Source organism: Phocoena sinus, chromosome 15 (assembly GCF_008692025.1).
Source record: "Phocoena sinus isolate mPhoSin1 chromosome 15, mPhoSin1.pri, whole genome shotgun sequence".
Classification (NCBI taxonomy): domain Eukaryota; kingdom Metazoa; phylum Chordata; class Mammalia; order Artiodactyla; family Phocoenidae; genus Phocoena; species Phocoena sinus.
This window is the reverse complement of record NC_045777.1, coordinates 63,539,849-63,556,515: the sequence shown is the minus strand read 5'-3', so window position 1 is coordinate 63,556,515 and position 16,667 is coordinate 63,539,849.

The window sequence follows — 16,667 nt, the reverse complement described above, 5'->3', positions numbered from 1 at the left end:
ATAAATATTTACAACTGTTATATCTTCTTGGATTGATCCCTTGATCATTATGTAGTGTCCTTCTTTGTCTCTTGTAATAGTCTTCTTTAAAGTCTATTTTGCCCGATATGAGAATTGCTATTCCAGCTTTCTTTTGATTTCCATTTGCATGGACTATCTTTTTCCATCCCCTCACTTTCAGTCTGTATGTGTCCCTAGGTCTGAACTGGGTCTCTTGTAGACAGCATATATATGGGTCTTGTTTTTGTATCCATTCAGCCAGTCTATGTCTTTTGGTTGGAGCATTTAATCTACTTACATTTAAGGTAATTATTGATATGTATGTTCCTGTTACCATTTTCTTAATTGTTTTGGGTTTGTTATTGTAGGTCTTTTCCTTCTCTTGTGTTTCCTGCCTAGAGAAGTTCCTTTAGCATTTGTTGTAAAGCTGGTTTGGTGGTGCTGAATTCTCTTAGCTTTTGCTTGTCTGTAAAGGTTTTAATTTCTCTATCAAATCTGATTAAAATATCTAGGAATAAACCTACTTAAGGAGACAAAGACCTGTATGCAGAAAATTATAAGACACTGATGAAAGAAATTAAAGATGATACAAATAGATGGAGAGATATACCATGTTCTTGGATTGGAAGAATCAACATTGTGAAAATGACTCTACTACCCAAAGCAATCTACAGAGTCAACACAATCCCTATCAAACTACCACTGGCATTTTTCACAGAACTAGAACAAAAAATTTCACAATTTGTATGGAAACACAAAAGGTCCTGAATAGCTAAAGCAATCCTGAGAAAGAAAAACGGAGCTGGAGGAATCAGGCTCCCTGACTTAAGCCTATACGACAAAGCTACAGTAATCAAGATAGTGTGGTACTGGCACCAAAACAGAAATATAGATCAATGGAACAGGATAGAAAGCCTAGAGATAAACCCATGCACTTATGGTCACCTTATCTTTGATAAAGGAGGCAAGAATATACAGTGGGGAAAAGACAGCCTCTTCAATAAGTAGTGCTGGGAAAACTGGACAGCTACATGTAAAAGAATGAAATTAGAACACTCCCTAACACCATACACAAAAAAAACCTCAAAATGGATTCAAGACTTAAATGTAAGGCCAGACACTATCAAACTCTTTGAGGAAAACATAGGCAGAACACTCCATGACATAATTCACAGCAAGATCCTTTTTGACCCACCTCCTAGAAAAATGGTAATAAAAACAAAAATAAACAAATGGGACCTAATGAAACTTAAAAGCTTTTGCACAGCAAAGGAAACCATAAACAAGACGAAAAGACAACCCTCAGAATGGGAGAAAATATTTGCAAATGAAGCAATGGACAAAGAATTAATCTCCAAAATTTACAAGCAGCTCATGCAGCTCAATATCAAAAAAACAAACAACCCAATCCAAAAATGGGCAGAAGACCTAAATAGACATTTCTCCAAAGAAGATATACAGATTGCCAACAAACACATGAAAGGATGCTCAACATCACTAATCATTAGAGAAATGCAAATCAAAACTACAATGAGATATCATCTCACACCGGTCAGAATGGCCATCACCAAAAATCTACAAACAATAAATGCTGGAGCGGGTGTGGAGAAAAGGGAACCCTCTTGCACTGTTGGTGGGAATGATACAGCCACTATGGAGAACAGTATGGAGGTTCCTTAAAAAACTAAAAATAGAACTACCATAAGAACCAGCAATCCCACTACTGGGCATATACTGTGAGAAAACCGTAATTCAATAAGAGTCATGTACCACAATGTTCATTGCAGCTCTATTTACAATAGCCCGGACATGGAAGCAACCTAAGTGTCCACCAACATATGAATGGATAAAGATGTGGCACATATATACAATGGAATATTACTCAGCCATAAAAAGAAACAAAATTGAGTTATTTGTAGTGAGGTGGATGGACCTAGAGTCTGTCATACAGAGTGAAGTAAGTCAGAAAGAGAAAAACAAATACCGTATGCTAATACACATATATGGAATTAAAAAAAAAAAGTTCTGAAGAACCTAGGGGCAAGACAGGAATAAAGATGCAGACATAATAAAGAATGGACTTGAGGATATGGGTAGGGGAAAGGGTAAGCTGGGGCAAAGTGAGAGAGTGGCATGGACATATATACACTACCAAATGTAAAACAGATAGCTAGTGGGAAGCAGCCGCATAGCACAGGGAGATCAGCTTGGTGCTTTGTGACCACCTAGAGGGGCGGGATAGGGAGGGAGACGCAAGAGGGAAGAGATATGGGGATATATGTATAACTGATTCACTTTGTTATAAAGCAGAAACTAACACACCATTGTAAAGCAATTATACTCCAGTATAGATGTTAAAAAGAAAAACAAAACAAGAACACAATACTGACTTTCCAAAACAAACAAACAAAAAGAAAAAAAAATCCCAATAACCTCTTCACAGAAGTTCATAAAAATTCCAATGTACTTCAAGACTGAGAGGATTTTCAATTATAAAATAGACGTTAAAAGGTAGACAGAGGCCCTGAAGCTCGCACACACCACGAAGAATGCTTGGATGGAAGGAAAACTGTCTCCCTGTATCAACAGAGTATTTATAATTGAAGAGTTGGAGAAGGCAAATGCGAATGAATCACCGCCAACAGGGATGCCTAAAAGATGTAAGTGAGAATTATGCCAATTAAAAACGTTGTCTCAAAGGAAATTAGACCGGTCCATTAATTTCAGTGCCTTAAAGGGAAAGAGGGCCCAATGAAATGCAATAAATTAAAATATCGAAAAGAAGATTAGTAGGAGGAGAAGACGGAAGTGCCAACAAGAAGCTAATCTCAGAGGTGAAGATGAGGATGTGTGTCTCAGGTGTGCTAATTCCTGAGGGGCAGTGACAAACTAGGAGAAAATTAGAATTTGCCCTCCTAAGCCTGCTGCTGTCTGGTCCTGTATCCCCCACCTTTGCCCTTTAAATCAGCTGCCAGGCCCACCAAGGTGAGCAGTAGTCACCAGGCTGTTCCAGGTAATAGGGTTCCTGATGTCCCTTGCTTAGAGTTCTCAAAAATTATGTGTATTTCCTGTCTCCTCGACTTGGTAGTGAAAAGCTTGAGCTTCTGTTTTTCCTATATTGATACTGATTGATATTCAGATTTTTGATGTTGACCCAGACCCTCTGGACACGGTGTCCCCTCTACTCTGGGTTTTCTCTGATTCCACCACACGTAGACTAACCCCCTTTGCCTCAGGCAGGAATTATGAGTCCTAGTAACCTCCAGATTCCTCAGTCCTTGTCTGGGACCCCATAAAACATTCTTAAGTCTCCCTATCACAGGGATAGTTGCTTTCTGTAGTGAAAACTGTCCAAACTTTAATCGTCCATGTTTTTTGCTACAAACATTTATCACCTGCACGATGACTTATTAATATGGCTCTAAGAAATTGCATTATTTATTTTAAAGTATTTAAATACTGTAGCCTCATCTGAAACACTATTTAAAGTATTTAAATACTTTAGCCTCATCTGAAGCAAAATAACTGAAATCAGGGCTTTGCTATACTAATTATGTGTATTTTTTCTTATAAATATTAATGTAAATGCATGATGACACAACTTAAAATGTCCATCCAGGTGCCACTTGCCTCTCTCTACAGGAAACAAAGTTGGGGTGAGAAAGCATGGACTTTGAACTAATTACAATCTGATTTGGCTTCACCACTTGCTCTGGGACCTTGGGCAAAGTTCATATTATCCCTGGAGCCTCATTTTTTCCATCCGCACATAGGGTGTAATTACATCTATCTTTCTAAGGGTTGCTTTGAGGACCTAATGGATGTATTAGGTTATATGTTTATTTCCTTGATTGGAGCTTCCATCTCCTTACCCTCTGTGTTCAATTCTTCGAGAAGCGTGGATAAACTTTGACACAATTTTTATTGTAAATATTGATCAGATGTCTACCTCCATACAACATGTTTACTTAAGTGATGGTATGGAATACGTGAGGGCATTTGACTTTCATAGTAGAACATAAGCTCCTTGATACATGGGCAATATTTCATAATTCTTTGCATCACCATGATGCTTGCCTGGTGCCAAGCATATGGCAGTGTTCCATCAATACCTGCTGACCATACTGATTGATTTCTCATCCTGGCCAGAACCCTGCATGTTGCCAAGGGTGGGGCTCTGCTGGAGGTGTGGTGGTGAGGTCGCCAGCTCACGTGTTCCCTGTAACAGTCCTGGCTTTAAGACAGGGCCATAAGCAGATCCCCAGCTCTCTCTCAGACTTGCCAACTCTGGTATCATTTCCCATCTGTGTTTCTATTTTTCCTGCGAGAGTAGCTTTATTGATCTCATTAATTCTCTTTTCCTTCTTTGGCATCGGGAGGTGACACTATCCATGCTTTAATGCCTCCTGTGTTCTGCAAATTACAGGATTATGATGGATGGAATGACAAGAAACACTGTTTTCACCAAATCACAGTGAAAGCCATGAACTGCCCTTCATTTGAATGGGTGGGGATAATCTGTCCTGGGGTGGGGCTAGGGGGTGTGTTCACCCAAGCTGGAGGATTGCAAACACAGATGTAGAGTTTCTTTTTAGCTGAGATATTTCCAGGCAAATCAAAGCAACGATTCCTTCACTTGAACATTTTTCTTTTCGAATTCCTGAAGGCAGTTATAGATTTCCTAATAAGGAGGTTTCTTTTCTTTTACAGCAATTACATTTGGCGATTTTTTTTCTTCTTTTTATTGAAAATTAGTTTGAGGAGGTCTTAAAAGGAATTATCTCAGGGATGCTGGGGCTCAAGATTTAGAGCTCAGTAAGTAGTTTATAAAAAAGATCTCTCTGCTCTGCTGTAAAGACAAGAAAAACTCTCTCTTATGCAAGTTCTTTTAGTTCGATAATTAATTAAAATCACAAAAACCACCAACAGAAAAGTTTCTCCTGATCTTATTGGTTACTTACTTTGCAAGAGAGGGAGAAAGAAAGAAGAAAATAAGTAGCTTCTCCATAGACTGGGAGCCCCAAGACCAGGGGTCCTTTCAACTATATGGTCTCCATAGAGCTTAGTAGGGTATCTAGAACAGAGTCAGCCCCTTATAAATGTTTACTACAGAACAAAATGAATAAACTTTTTTCTTTTAAAAATTTTTATTAAAGTATCATAAAAATTTTTATTGAAGTATTATACACTTAGTATGCATCCTAAGTGTACAATTAGATGAATTTCTACAAACTTGAATTCATCCACATAACCAGAACCCAGATCAAGAAACAGACCAGTCCTGTGACCCCAGAAATCTCCTTCGCGTCCCTCTCCAATTGTTTTCCTCCAAATATAATCACCATCTTGATGTCTCACAGCACAGACTACTTTTGCTTATTTTGAACCTTATATAAATGGGATCATATAGTGTGTCTTCTTTTGTGACTCTCTTCTTTCACTCAACATTATGGTTCTGAAATTCATTCCTATGGATGCATGCTGTTATGACTTGCTCATTCTAATTGTGATAGGGTGTTGTACATGGGTGCTATGAACTGAATATGTGCTTTTCACCCCCACTTTATGTGTTGAAGCCCTAATCCCCAGAGTGATGTATTTGGAGGTGGGGATTTTGGAAAGTAATTAGGGTTGGATTAGGTAATGAGGGTGGGGCCTTCATGATGAGATTAGTATCTTATAAAAAGACCTCAAGCCTGAACAAGGAAAGGCCATGTGAAGATATAAGGAGAAGATGGCCATCTGCAAACCAGGAAGAAGGCCCTCACCAGACACCAAACCTACCTGAACCTTGATCTTGGACTTTTCAGCCTCTAGAATTGTGAGAAATAAATGCTTGCTATCTAAGCCACCCAGTTTATGGTATTTTGTTAAAGCAGCCCAAACTGACTGAGACATGGGAATATACCACAACTGATTTATCCATTCTACTGTCAATGGGCATTGGACAGTTTCCAGTTTAGAGCTATTATGAAATGTGCTACTTCAAATCATCTAGTATGTATGTTTTTCTGTCGGATTATATCCCTGGAAATGGAAATGCTGGGTGTAGATATTTCAGCCTTAGTAGAAACTGCCAAACATTTTTTTCAAAGTGTTTATATCAATCAGTACTTCCAGCAATAGTGTATGTGAGTTCCAATTGCTCCATATCCTTGCCAACACTTGATGTTGTCAGTCTTTTTAATTTTAGTCATTTTGGTGGGTTTGTAGTGGGATCTCATTGTGTATGTGTGTGTGTGCATATGTGTGTGTTTCTTTTATTTTGAGATAATTGAAGATTCACATGCAGTTGCAAGAAAGAATGCGAAGAGATCCCATCCCATATATTCTTCTCTCATTTTCCCCCAATGGTAACATCTTCAGTGACTATAGTACAATATCACAACCAGGAAACTGGCATTTCATTAGTTTTACATGTGTGTGTGTTGTCTAGTTTTATGTAATTTTACTATGTACGTAGACTCAATGACCACCACCACAGTCAAGCCACAGAACAGTCTATCACAAGGATCTCTCCTGCTACCTTTTATATCTACTGCTACCTCCCTCCCTTTCCCACAGTCTCTCTGAAGCCACAGTCTCCCTGAAACCACTAATTTGGTCTCCATCTCTATAATTTGCCATTTCAAGAATGTTATATACATAGAATCATATAGTATGTAACATTTTGAGGTTTTTTTATACGTGTAATTCTTTTTAGGGCCATCCAAGGTGTTGCATATATCAGAATCATTCCTTTTAACTGCCGAGTAGCATTCCATGAAAGACCTTTTGAAAAGAAAACAAGCACTCATTCCCAAACAATCATAGTGACTTAATTTCTTTTATACTCAAGGGACGATAAGCTAGGTTTTCACATGTTCTTTCATTTGGTTATTAATTCAACCAATATTTTTGAAGTACCAACTGCATGTCAAACATTGTGCTAGACCCTGGGCACATGAGAGACATAAGACGGCTCTGCCTTGTAGGGATTTTTCTAGAGTCTATGTGGGGAGATAGACATACATTTAGTGAAACAATACAGTATTACAGATGCCAAGACAGTTACATATACATTTCATTTAGGAATAAAGAAGGAAATAGCTGAGTTTATGGAGGTGGGGATGGAAGATGAGTCCAGGAGTACTTTATGGGGTGTGACACATAAGCCAAGTCTTGGAAGACAAATGGTTTTCCTGATGGCTGTGGATAAAGGAGGAGCAGGAGAAAAAGGGCTGTCAGAGCAGAAAGAACAGCTTGGGTATAAAATGGAGGTGATAAGTAGTCTATATTCAATGCAGAACTCAGCACACCGTGACTAGCTAAGCCTGAAAAGTGGGTGGGGCTGTTGAAGATATGGAGAGTTCGGGAACATCATCATCTTTCAGTAGTACATGTTCTATGGCAGACAGTCCCAAGCTGCTGCACGGAAGCCATCAGCAGAATCCTGCTAAGAGACTTCAAGTCATGTGGACTCCAGCCCCAATGACTTTGCAGTCCCTCAAAGAACCCTGCCTTAGACATGGCCAAAGACAATTGCTCGAGTTACACACCTTTTACATCTCTGTCTCAGGAGTGTTTACCTCTCAGTGTGTATAACAACATGAAACACACATACACACATCCATCCACCTGCTTTGGTGTTAAACAATAAGCTTCTTTCTTGCCCCTTGGCCTGAAATGGGAGGGGGAGAGTTCCCTAAGTAATAATCATATAGGTATTCTTGCTGCTCCTCCTATAGAACAGGCACCGTACCATGCCCTCCATATAGCCCCTCCTCACAAGAGTCATCTACTCTAAGGTAAGCACTATTTTCACACCCAAGTTTTAGACAAGAAAATTGAGGCACAGTGAGGTTAAGTGGGTTGGTCAAGGTTACAGAACTCATGAAAAGCAGGGCAGCTATGATCAGTCTCTGGAGTCCATGCTGTTGGCAGCCTCATGGACAAGAGGGCATGGGAGCTCTTCCTAAGACCTAAGAGGTCTCTAGGACTCTGGGTTCAGCCAAGGTGGGACAACTCACCTGGCAGGAGGTGCTAACATGACAGGAGATCCAGAGGTCGTGTTCCTACTACATCAAAGCAAGCTCAGTCCTCCTTTTAAGAGGCTATTTGGGTGAAAATACGGTTCTCTCTAGTTTATGACGCATCTAAACCAACACGCTTAAACCAAGCCTTCTGTTCTCATGACAGTTTTCAGCCCACAAGTATTTCCTAATTTAATCATCTAAAGAGCATCCCATTACTTGTATATAAAAGTGAGGCAAAATCATACAGAAGAGGTATTTTCTCTGTCTACAGTGCTCTCTTCCATTTCTGAACACTGGCACATGCTGGCACTACCTGGATTGTTCTGCCTTCTCCCTCTCCCTCTGGTCCTCACCCAGTTTCCTCCTGACCCCTTAGAATTCCTGCCCCAAGGCCCCCCCCCCCAAGATATCTACCTTGATTCCCCATGCTTGCTCAGAGCTCCTCGTTACATGTTTGCAGAGAATACTGTGTTTTTCCCTCTGAGTTCTGGTCAATTTGTAATTATATATCTACCTAATTTCTACATAATAAACATCTTTTCTACTAAAATATGAGTAGTAGAACTGAGACAGTGTTTATTTTTGCTTAGCATTTTATGTCTATGGTGCAGAACCTGGCACATAGTAGGTACTCCAAAAATGCTTCCTGAGTGGATGAATGAAAAACGGAGGGAATGAATGAATGAGTCACCAAAGCTTCATCCAAAAGGATCTGGTGTCCTGTAATGACATCAATTCCCGGCAATGTCTTGGCCACCTTTGGTGCTCCAGGCTTCCTGGATGCCCAAGGCACAATGTTTCAGACCAACTCACGAGGTTCCCAGGCTTCTGGGAGCCCAGCCCAGCCCAGCCTGCCTGGCAAGTCTGTATTTCAGTTCCTCAGTTTGATTTCCATCATCATCCATTGTAAGTGGGAGCTGTTGATTTTCTTTAATTAAGGCTGGAAGGATGGCTTCTTGAGTGGGTAATATATTTCCGGAGTTCAGCGTTTCATCCACACAGCCCACACTTCACTCAGAAACGGGGCAGATTCATTAAAAGAATGCCCAGACGGCTTCCTCTTTGGTTCCTTGTTTGCCTGTGTTTAATGAATGAATAAATTACATTCCTATTCATTACCGGCTTCTGAGTGGAAATAATTGCTGGGTTCCCTCATCTGCCTGGAATAACGTTCCTCGCATTTGGAGTGCCTTCTGCCTCGGTCACTGCAGTATTTCCCCATCAGTGGGCCATGGGCGTCCTGAAGGGGCTGATGTTTACCTCCAGCTCACCTTTGAGAGAAGCAATCACTCTTCTAGCCCTCCAGGGTCCCATTCAGTGCACTGGTAATGCTCATTTATGGAAGGAGACCCTGGGACCCTAAGAAGTAAATGAGACGGGTAGGCCCATTAATTCTCTGAGCACACCTGCGGGCACCTGGGGCATAATAATGTAATTACTACTAAGAAAGTCTAAATTCCTATGTGCTTTGCCAAAAAGTATTTTTCAGACAAAAAAGTACTCAGTTGTGCCCTGTCTGTGACCACGTGCCTAACTTTGACCACAGGAAGCCTAGAGGGTGGTCATGGTGACCCTTGGTTGATATAAGGGGCGAGTGACCCCTGAGACTTCATCATTCATCTCTCAATATCATTTGCCTACTGCCTACACCAGGCAGGAATAAAGATTACTGGATCCCTCATCTCTATCCTGGTCTGTGCAATTGCTGCTCAAATGGTGTCCCAGCCTCTTTCATGACCTCTGCCAGTTTTATTCTCTCTGTGGTTGCACGATGGTCTTTCAAAAACACAAATATCATCCTAACACTCCCCTGCCGAGAATCCAAAGGCTCCCTATAGAGTACAGGATTCAGGACAAAGCCCTTTGCATGACCCACAGGACCTTCCGTGGGCAATTCGGCCCTCACCTACTTCTCCAGCTTCATTTCTGCCTACCCTCTGTCCCGCTTTATCATCTGCCTGCCACGCAAAATGACGTGCCATCCCTTGAATATATTCTACGTTTCCCACCTCTAAGCCTCTGCCTACACATTACTCTCCACCTCTGCTCTGTGATCTTCATGCATTCCTTGAGATGCTAGGTCAGGGACTACCGATTCAAATCCCTAGAGAGGATAGGCAAGTTACATAAGTTTATGATGGGAACCATGAATAATCTGATAGGGACTGGGGGGGAATGTGACGTACTGGAGAATGCTCACCCTTTCTAAAAGGCGCAGCTACCACTCAGCAACACGTAATTGTGGCATGTGGGGATGTGGGCCCAATGTTTTCAGATCCATGATTTTTCAAGAGAAGTTGGGAGTCTGAATTTTATTTGAAATCTTCCAATTTTTAGATATGAGAAACTACTTCTGCTTAATTTAATTTTTAAGATTGGGTCGGGTGGGGCAACCAGAGTGGGTCTGGGCTCTAAGCACAGATCACAGATGTTAATCCTTGACTCCTACCCAAAACTCTTCCTTGTCTTGGAAAGGTTAGTAACAGGGCACCTCCTCAGTGAAGCCATCTTTTCTTTGTGGCTGCATTACAGCTTATAGCTCAACTGAGAGCTTCATGGGCCAATCTTTGTATCTCTGGAAGTTAGCACAGTACATGGCCTATAGTTAATGCTCAGTAAATGTAGGATGGCTAGACAAACAGTTGAATGAACAAATGAAAAAAGATGGATATTTTTTCCATCTGTAAGCTTGTAAATCACACCCACTTCAGAAAGACTGAGAGATATTGTCATATTTTTTTTAATGATCAGGAAAAGAACAGTCTTATATAGCCAGCCTTCAACCCTGGTTATAAGAGGAGTTGGCACCCACCTGTGAAAAGCAATTTGAGAGAGAACACTTGGTCCCGTTGCCTAAAAATATTCACCACCTATTGGATCTGAAATTCCACCATTAACACCTAAAAGATTACATCATAGAATATTACCTTTGGAGGCATCCTTGGGGAAGTAGCCCTTCCCTGGCAGGAAATGTAAGAACTACTGTCTGCTGCTGAGAGCTAATATAAAAATGTCCTAGGTCTTTTTCCCATTTATGCTCTCAACTTGTGGTGTGACCTTAAACAACTTAATTCCCTTCTCAGGACCCAGTTTCTCCATCTGTAAGGAGAGAATTGAGGACAAGTGATGTCTGAGGTCTCTATCAGTCTTGACATTTGATATGAAATGAAATGATATTAAGTACTATCTTAGAAACTCAAAGGCAAGTAGGAATTGGGCTAGTGAATGATGCGGGCTAGGTGTAGAAGCCGTCAATCCATGATATTACATAAAATATACCCATTGTTGGGCTTCCCTGGTGGCGCAGTGGTTGAGAGTCCGCCTGCCGATGCAGGGGACACGGGTTCGTGCCCTGGTCTGGGAAGATCCCACATGCCGTGGAGCGGCTGGGCCCGTGAGCCATGGCCGCTGAGCCTGCGTGTCCGGAGCCTGTGCTCTGCAACGGGAGAGGCCACAACAGTGAGAGGCCTACGTACCAAAAAAAAAAAAAAAATATATATATATATATATATATATATCTATATCCATTGTTTAAATGTAGGCAACTAAATCACTTAAGCCAACAAACCAAAATAATTGTGGCAAAACAAAACATTGATGTTGATAATACTGGATCCATCTCTGAACCAATCCCTGGGGGAATGGGATGAAAGCTGACTGGCTAAACCTGCATTGCAGGTCTATTTCTCTTGAGATGATTCTTAAAGTCAAAATCAGGAAAAATTAGACAGAAGCTACAGATACTTGATATAAGGCACAAACTAAAAAGACTAATATTACTAGGCTCCCTGCTGGTTTTCTTCTTCCTAGAGTCATGCGTTGTTTGGCTCGAAACGGCTTAATTTGAAAAAACCCATATACCTATTATAAGTGGATCTTTCCTTCCCCATATAGGATTTCTGCAGCTTCTCCTCAAGCAGGAGGCTGTCCTTAATGATCCATGTACTCTCACCTTCAGAATTGCCAGCCACGGAATAAGTCTGTTCAGGGAGACCCTGGTTCACTTCCCAATAATTCTGACTTCTTGGGGACTGGATTTTGTTTATTTTCTTCTCTCCAAAGCAGCCATATTTCATCCCTGCAACTTTTCTATATCAGCAAAATCTGTGGCACCAGCACCAGATTCCTCGTGCACTGGCTCCTTCCTGATTAACTCTATATAATTTATTTTAGATGCCTGTTTTCCATTTGGGAGATCGATACACATTTAAATGAGAAGTCAGAGTATTTGCAGCCACTTCAATTGTTCATCAAATGCAGGGCAGGCTGCTCTGTTCTGTCTTGGAGATGAGCCCTCAGTGGGGTCATCGGGATCTCATCTTCCCAGAAAAGGGGAGAGATGTAGAGGGAAGGATAGAGGGAGGAAGGAAGGAGAGAAAGAAGGAAGTGGACAAGGAGGGGAAAAGGAAAAGGAAAGGGAAGGGGGGCGGGGTAAGGAGAGAAAAGAACAAAAAGGAAAAGGAAAGAAAAAGTGGCCAAACCAGCTTTCCAGTTTGGTTGGCAAATGCCGAGCACTTCTAGCCTTTGGTTAAACTTTTATCCAGGTTGCTGCATGCTGAGACCTGACTGGAAGTAAGTCACCCAGGACTTTGCTTATATTGGTCCCAGGTAAAGCAGGAAGACACCGCCAGCTCATGTGTGCACAAGTTTTTAGCTGTCAGTGCATATTTCAAACAGCAGGCAGGAACTGACTGCATAATTCAAGCTTTCAGGATCCCGGTGCCCTTCCCACCAAATCGTCCAGGACATGATTTGGTTTCACCAATGCTGTGTGGTCAGGCCACTCAAGATGGCTGTTCTCTTGCTCTCTGTACATCCCCTGCTCAACCAGGCCCCGCTTCACTCACATGACTATCTAATCCTCTTAATTACAGGGCTTAATAAGTAACTGCCTACATGCTTGCCCCCCCACCCCAGCCTCTGGTTTTCCTGATAACTGTTGAACTAATCAGATGTCAATTCCCCCTGTAAACAGTAGCCTCCTTCTCCTCCGAAGGGGGAGATTGCTGCCGTGTACTGCCTGCTGTTTGTCGTACATGGTGGGGTGTCCCTCTAGGACCTTTGTTTTGGACGTGCAAGATCCCTTGCCAGTAAACCACTGATATCTCTGTTGCTGTCTCCGGGCTCTTTCTTCGGCAACTACAAGTCTTGCAGGCCTGCCGGGTGCTGCCCAACAGATGCTCTTAATAGTGATGGGTTTGATGGCCCAGGCTTCCTGACCTGGACCAAATCCTGTGTACTTGGGAGGTGGGGGTGGGCGGGTAAAGAGTCCTTTTGTCTAGACTCAACGCCTTCCTTTTCCTTCGTTCTCACTCTAGACACTGCCTGCCTTTTAAAGAGAAACAGATGGTTGTAGAGGCATTTTCCCAAGGAGACCACGGCCACGACTTGGCACACATGTGGACAATCAGAGGAGTGAGGAATTAGGAGTCATGGTTTGACTCTGTCTTTCTGAGATTCCACCCAGGCCTGTGATTCTATCCTCAGTGCTGCCTGTGACATCTCAACTGATGGGGAAGGTATGGTTAATTTAATCAACGGAACTGTATATTTGGCTCTCCGTCTGGAGGAAAACACAGCTTCACACATCAAATTAGATACAGAAATCAATTTTGAATAGATTGAATATGTAAATGTATAAAAGAAATAGGAAAGGAAATAAGAGACCATATGAGTAAACTTGGGATGGGAGAGACCTTCTTATGCGAGAGGGAAAGTCCAGAAGCTGTGAAATAGATGATTGAAAAACCGATTACAAAAAAATTTCTTAAACCTCTTCAAAGACCATATAAGGACAAAAGGCAGTGACAGATGCGGACTGAACGTTTGCAATACATGTGACTGACAAAAGGTTAATGTTCCTAATAGCTAAAGGGCTCCAATAAGAAAGAAGATAAACAACCCAATTTAAAGTTGGGCAAAACACATGAACAGGAACAAGCAAGTTGTGAGGAGGAGGCCACTAAACCTATAAACGTTGGCTCAATCCCACTGATAATCAGAAAAAGGTAAATTAAGGCAACCATTTGGCACCATCCTTCTCCCATTTGTGGCATAATTGATGGACTGATAACCTCCAGTGCTGGTAAGGATGTGGAGGAATGGCAATCACACAATCACATGTACAACTGGTTGAAACTGCATAGGCCTTTTAGCAATGTAATTCTAGCAACATTTATTAAAATTCAAAATACTTTTACCATTAGGGCCAACAATTCTTTTTTGGAAGCACACATTCCAGAAATAAAAGCTGTACAAAGGCTCGTTTGTAGAAGGGCACATGGGCACACTGTAGCTTTGTTTGGAGTGTTCTCCTTCAAGGAAAAGAAAAGAAAAATGCAAAAGAGAGGCAGACAAGAGAGTGAGAGAGAGAGGCTGAGAACCATTCTGAATGTCTATCAAAAGGAAGAAGAGTTAATGAAATATGGTAAACCCTACAAGATAATATGATAGTAGTCATTAAAGAATGAGTCAGATCTAGAACAAAAAGTGCAGAGTAATAGATTTTTTAGCTTAGTTCATGATACTGAGGGTGGAGGTCTGGAGCCAGGCTACTTGGATTTTGTTCTCTCCTTCAGCACTTATTAGCTTGTAAGGTAACTAACCACATTATGCCTCCTTTCCTCTGTCAGCTGAGAAAGCTATTAGGGAGACTGTAAGAGTTAATTACGTAAATTGCTTAGAACTGTGCCTGGTACTCAGTAAGCTTTAACAATCGCTAGCTATTATTATTCATAACATAGATTCCATTTTTTGTGATGAAGTTAAATAAAAAGGAAAAAAACCCTAGCCGGAGATGTAGATGTTCCTAGTGTTTGAATGAGGGGCAATGTACCAGACTAAGGACAAATGGGATTTAAAGGGGGAGATTAATCACTTCATCATTATATTCTTACTATAACAGCCGGTATTCAGCAGTTAGGCAACCTTTGGGTTATAGCAGTTGTGAAAATACTGAAATATTTTTGTACCAGTCAGGTAAGAATGTCCCCACTATCCTGACCATCCAGGGCTCTTTCCTAGGGTCTCTCTCCCCCTGTAGTCTTCCCCATGATCCAGCAGGGAAAGGGTTAATGCTTTGACTGCTCAGATCCCTGCTCCAGCCTCAGGCTTTGATCCTTTGTCTATCACAGTTGCATATTCTGAATATCACCCCTAAAGACAGAAATGTATATTTTAATGTAATTTTAAAACAAATCAATAAACTATAACACGATATAATGCAAGCCTCCATTTCTGCAACTTGGTGGTATACACCAAAGCCAAGGCTGACTTGTGTGATTTGCAAATTGCTACTTTTTCCTCCACCAGTTCCTCCTGACTGTGATATTCAAATTACTCTCTACCTGAAGCTAGCATGGTAAATAATTGAGCCTCTGAGAGAATGTTAAAGAACTTAAAAAAAAAAACCCACCTTAAATATTACCTGCATTATCATTTCTAGGTCTGGCTGTGGATGGAAGCCAAGCCCAGGTTTGTACAAGTTGGAAAAGGATAAAATATCCCTGGCTCCAAATAAATAGCAGTTCAATAACAGATTTTAATGTGCTGTATTCCCAGAGGCCTGGGAGGAGAGAAGTGAGCAGAAAGATTAGATAATCGGCCTGAGAGGGCAAAGCAAGCCCCTCTAAGCTGGCTCTTTTACTGGGGAGGTGGGGGCAGTGGGACAGAGTGCCTAAAAGCAAGAGCCATATAATCCGCAGACATTGTTTCAGCCCTGGAAAATATGCATCAGGACTTCAGAGGATGCCCTGAAGGGACCCATTTCACAGATGTGGAAGCTGAGGTAGAGGGAAGTCAATTCTCTTACCCACAGGTCTCAAAAGCAATACACTTTGGTGGGCAGGATGTGAAAGCAGATGCATCTGTCCCTGAAGTCCACACTAGTCCTCTAAACAAGGCATTTCTGTTCCAGCAGACAGAGAGGCACAGAAATGATGGTGAGAGAGGTAGGTCTCTGAGATGTTTTAAGATCAGGTTCATTTGCTGGAACCCCCAGATTAAAAATTAGCCCACTTCCGGGTGAAGCGATTTCTAGCTCATGACATGTCTCAGTTAATTCAGGGCTGACTGATTCGTTTGTTGATTTGGCAAAGCGTAGTCCTCCCCCGAGCAGTGCACACACATCCCTGCCTTGTTCTGGCCATGTTTACCTGCGCTTTGCCACTGCCTGTGCAGGGGAGTGAGTTTGGAATGAAGACACTGTAAGGACACCAGGAGTTTCCACCATGCCCTCCAGCATGAGACTGAAATGAGAGGAAAGGAGGGAAGATCTGGAGGGTGCTTGGTGCTCCTCGGAAGAGATGTACCATGATTACATTTACATAGGGCAGCGATTCTTCACCTCCTGAAGTGCAGTACGATGTTAGGCAGAACTTTATTTAAATGCCCCAGTTTTCTGGGAGAGATTTTTCCTGGAGGTATATTTCCTCAAATTCTCAAAGTGATCTGTAACCCCAAAGAGGTTAAAAACCCACTGTTGTGGGGTCTCTGAATCAAATGTTAGGACACTCATCTCCATTCAGCCCTTCTTTCATTTAACACATATTTATTGAGATCCTACTATGGGCAAGCCATGGTCAGGTGCAAGGACTATGATGGGGAACCAGACCGATGCTCCCTCTTTTACGGAGCTTTTATGTGAGATAGGGA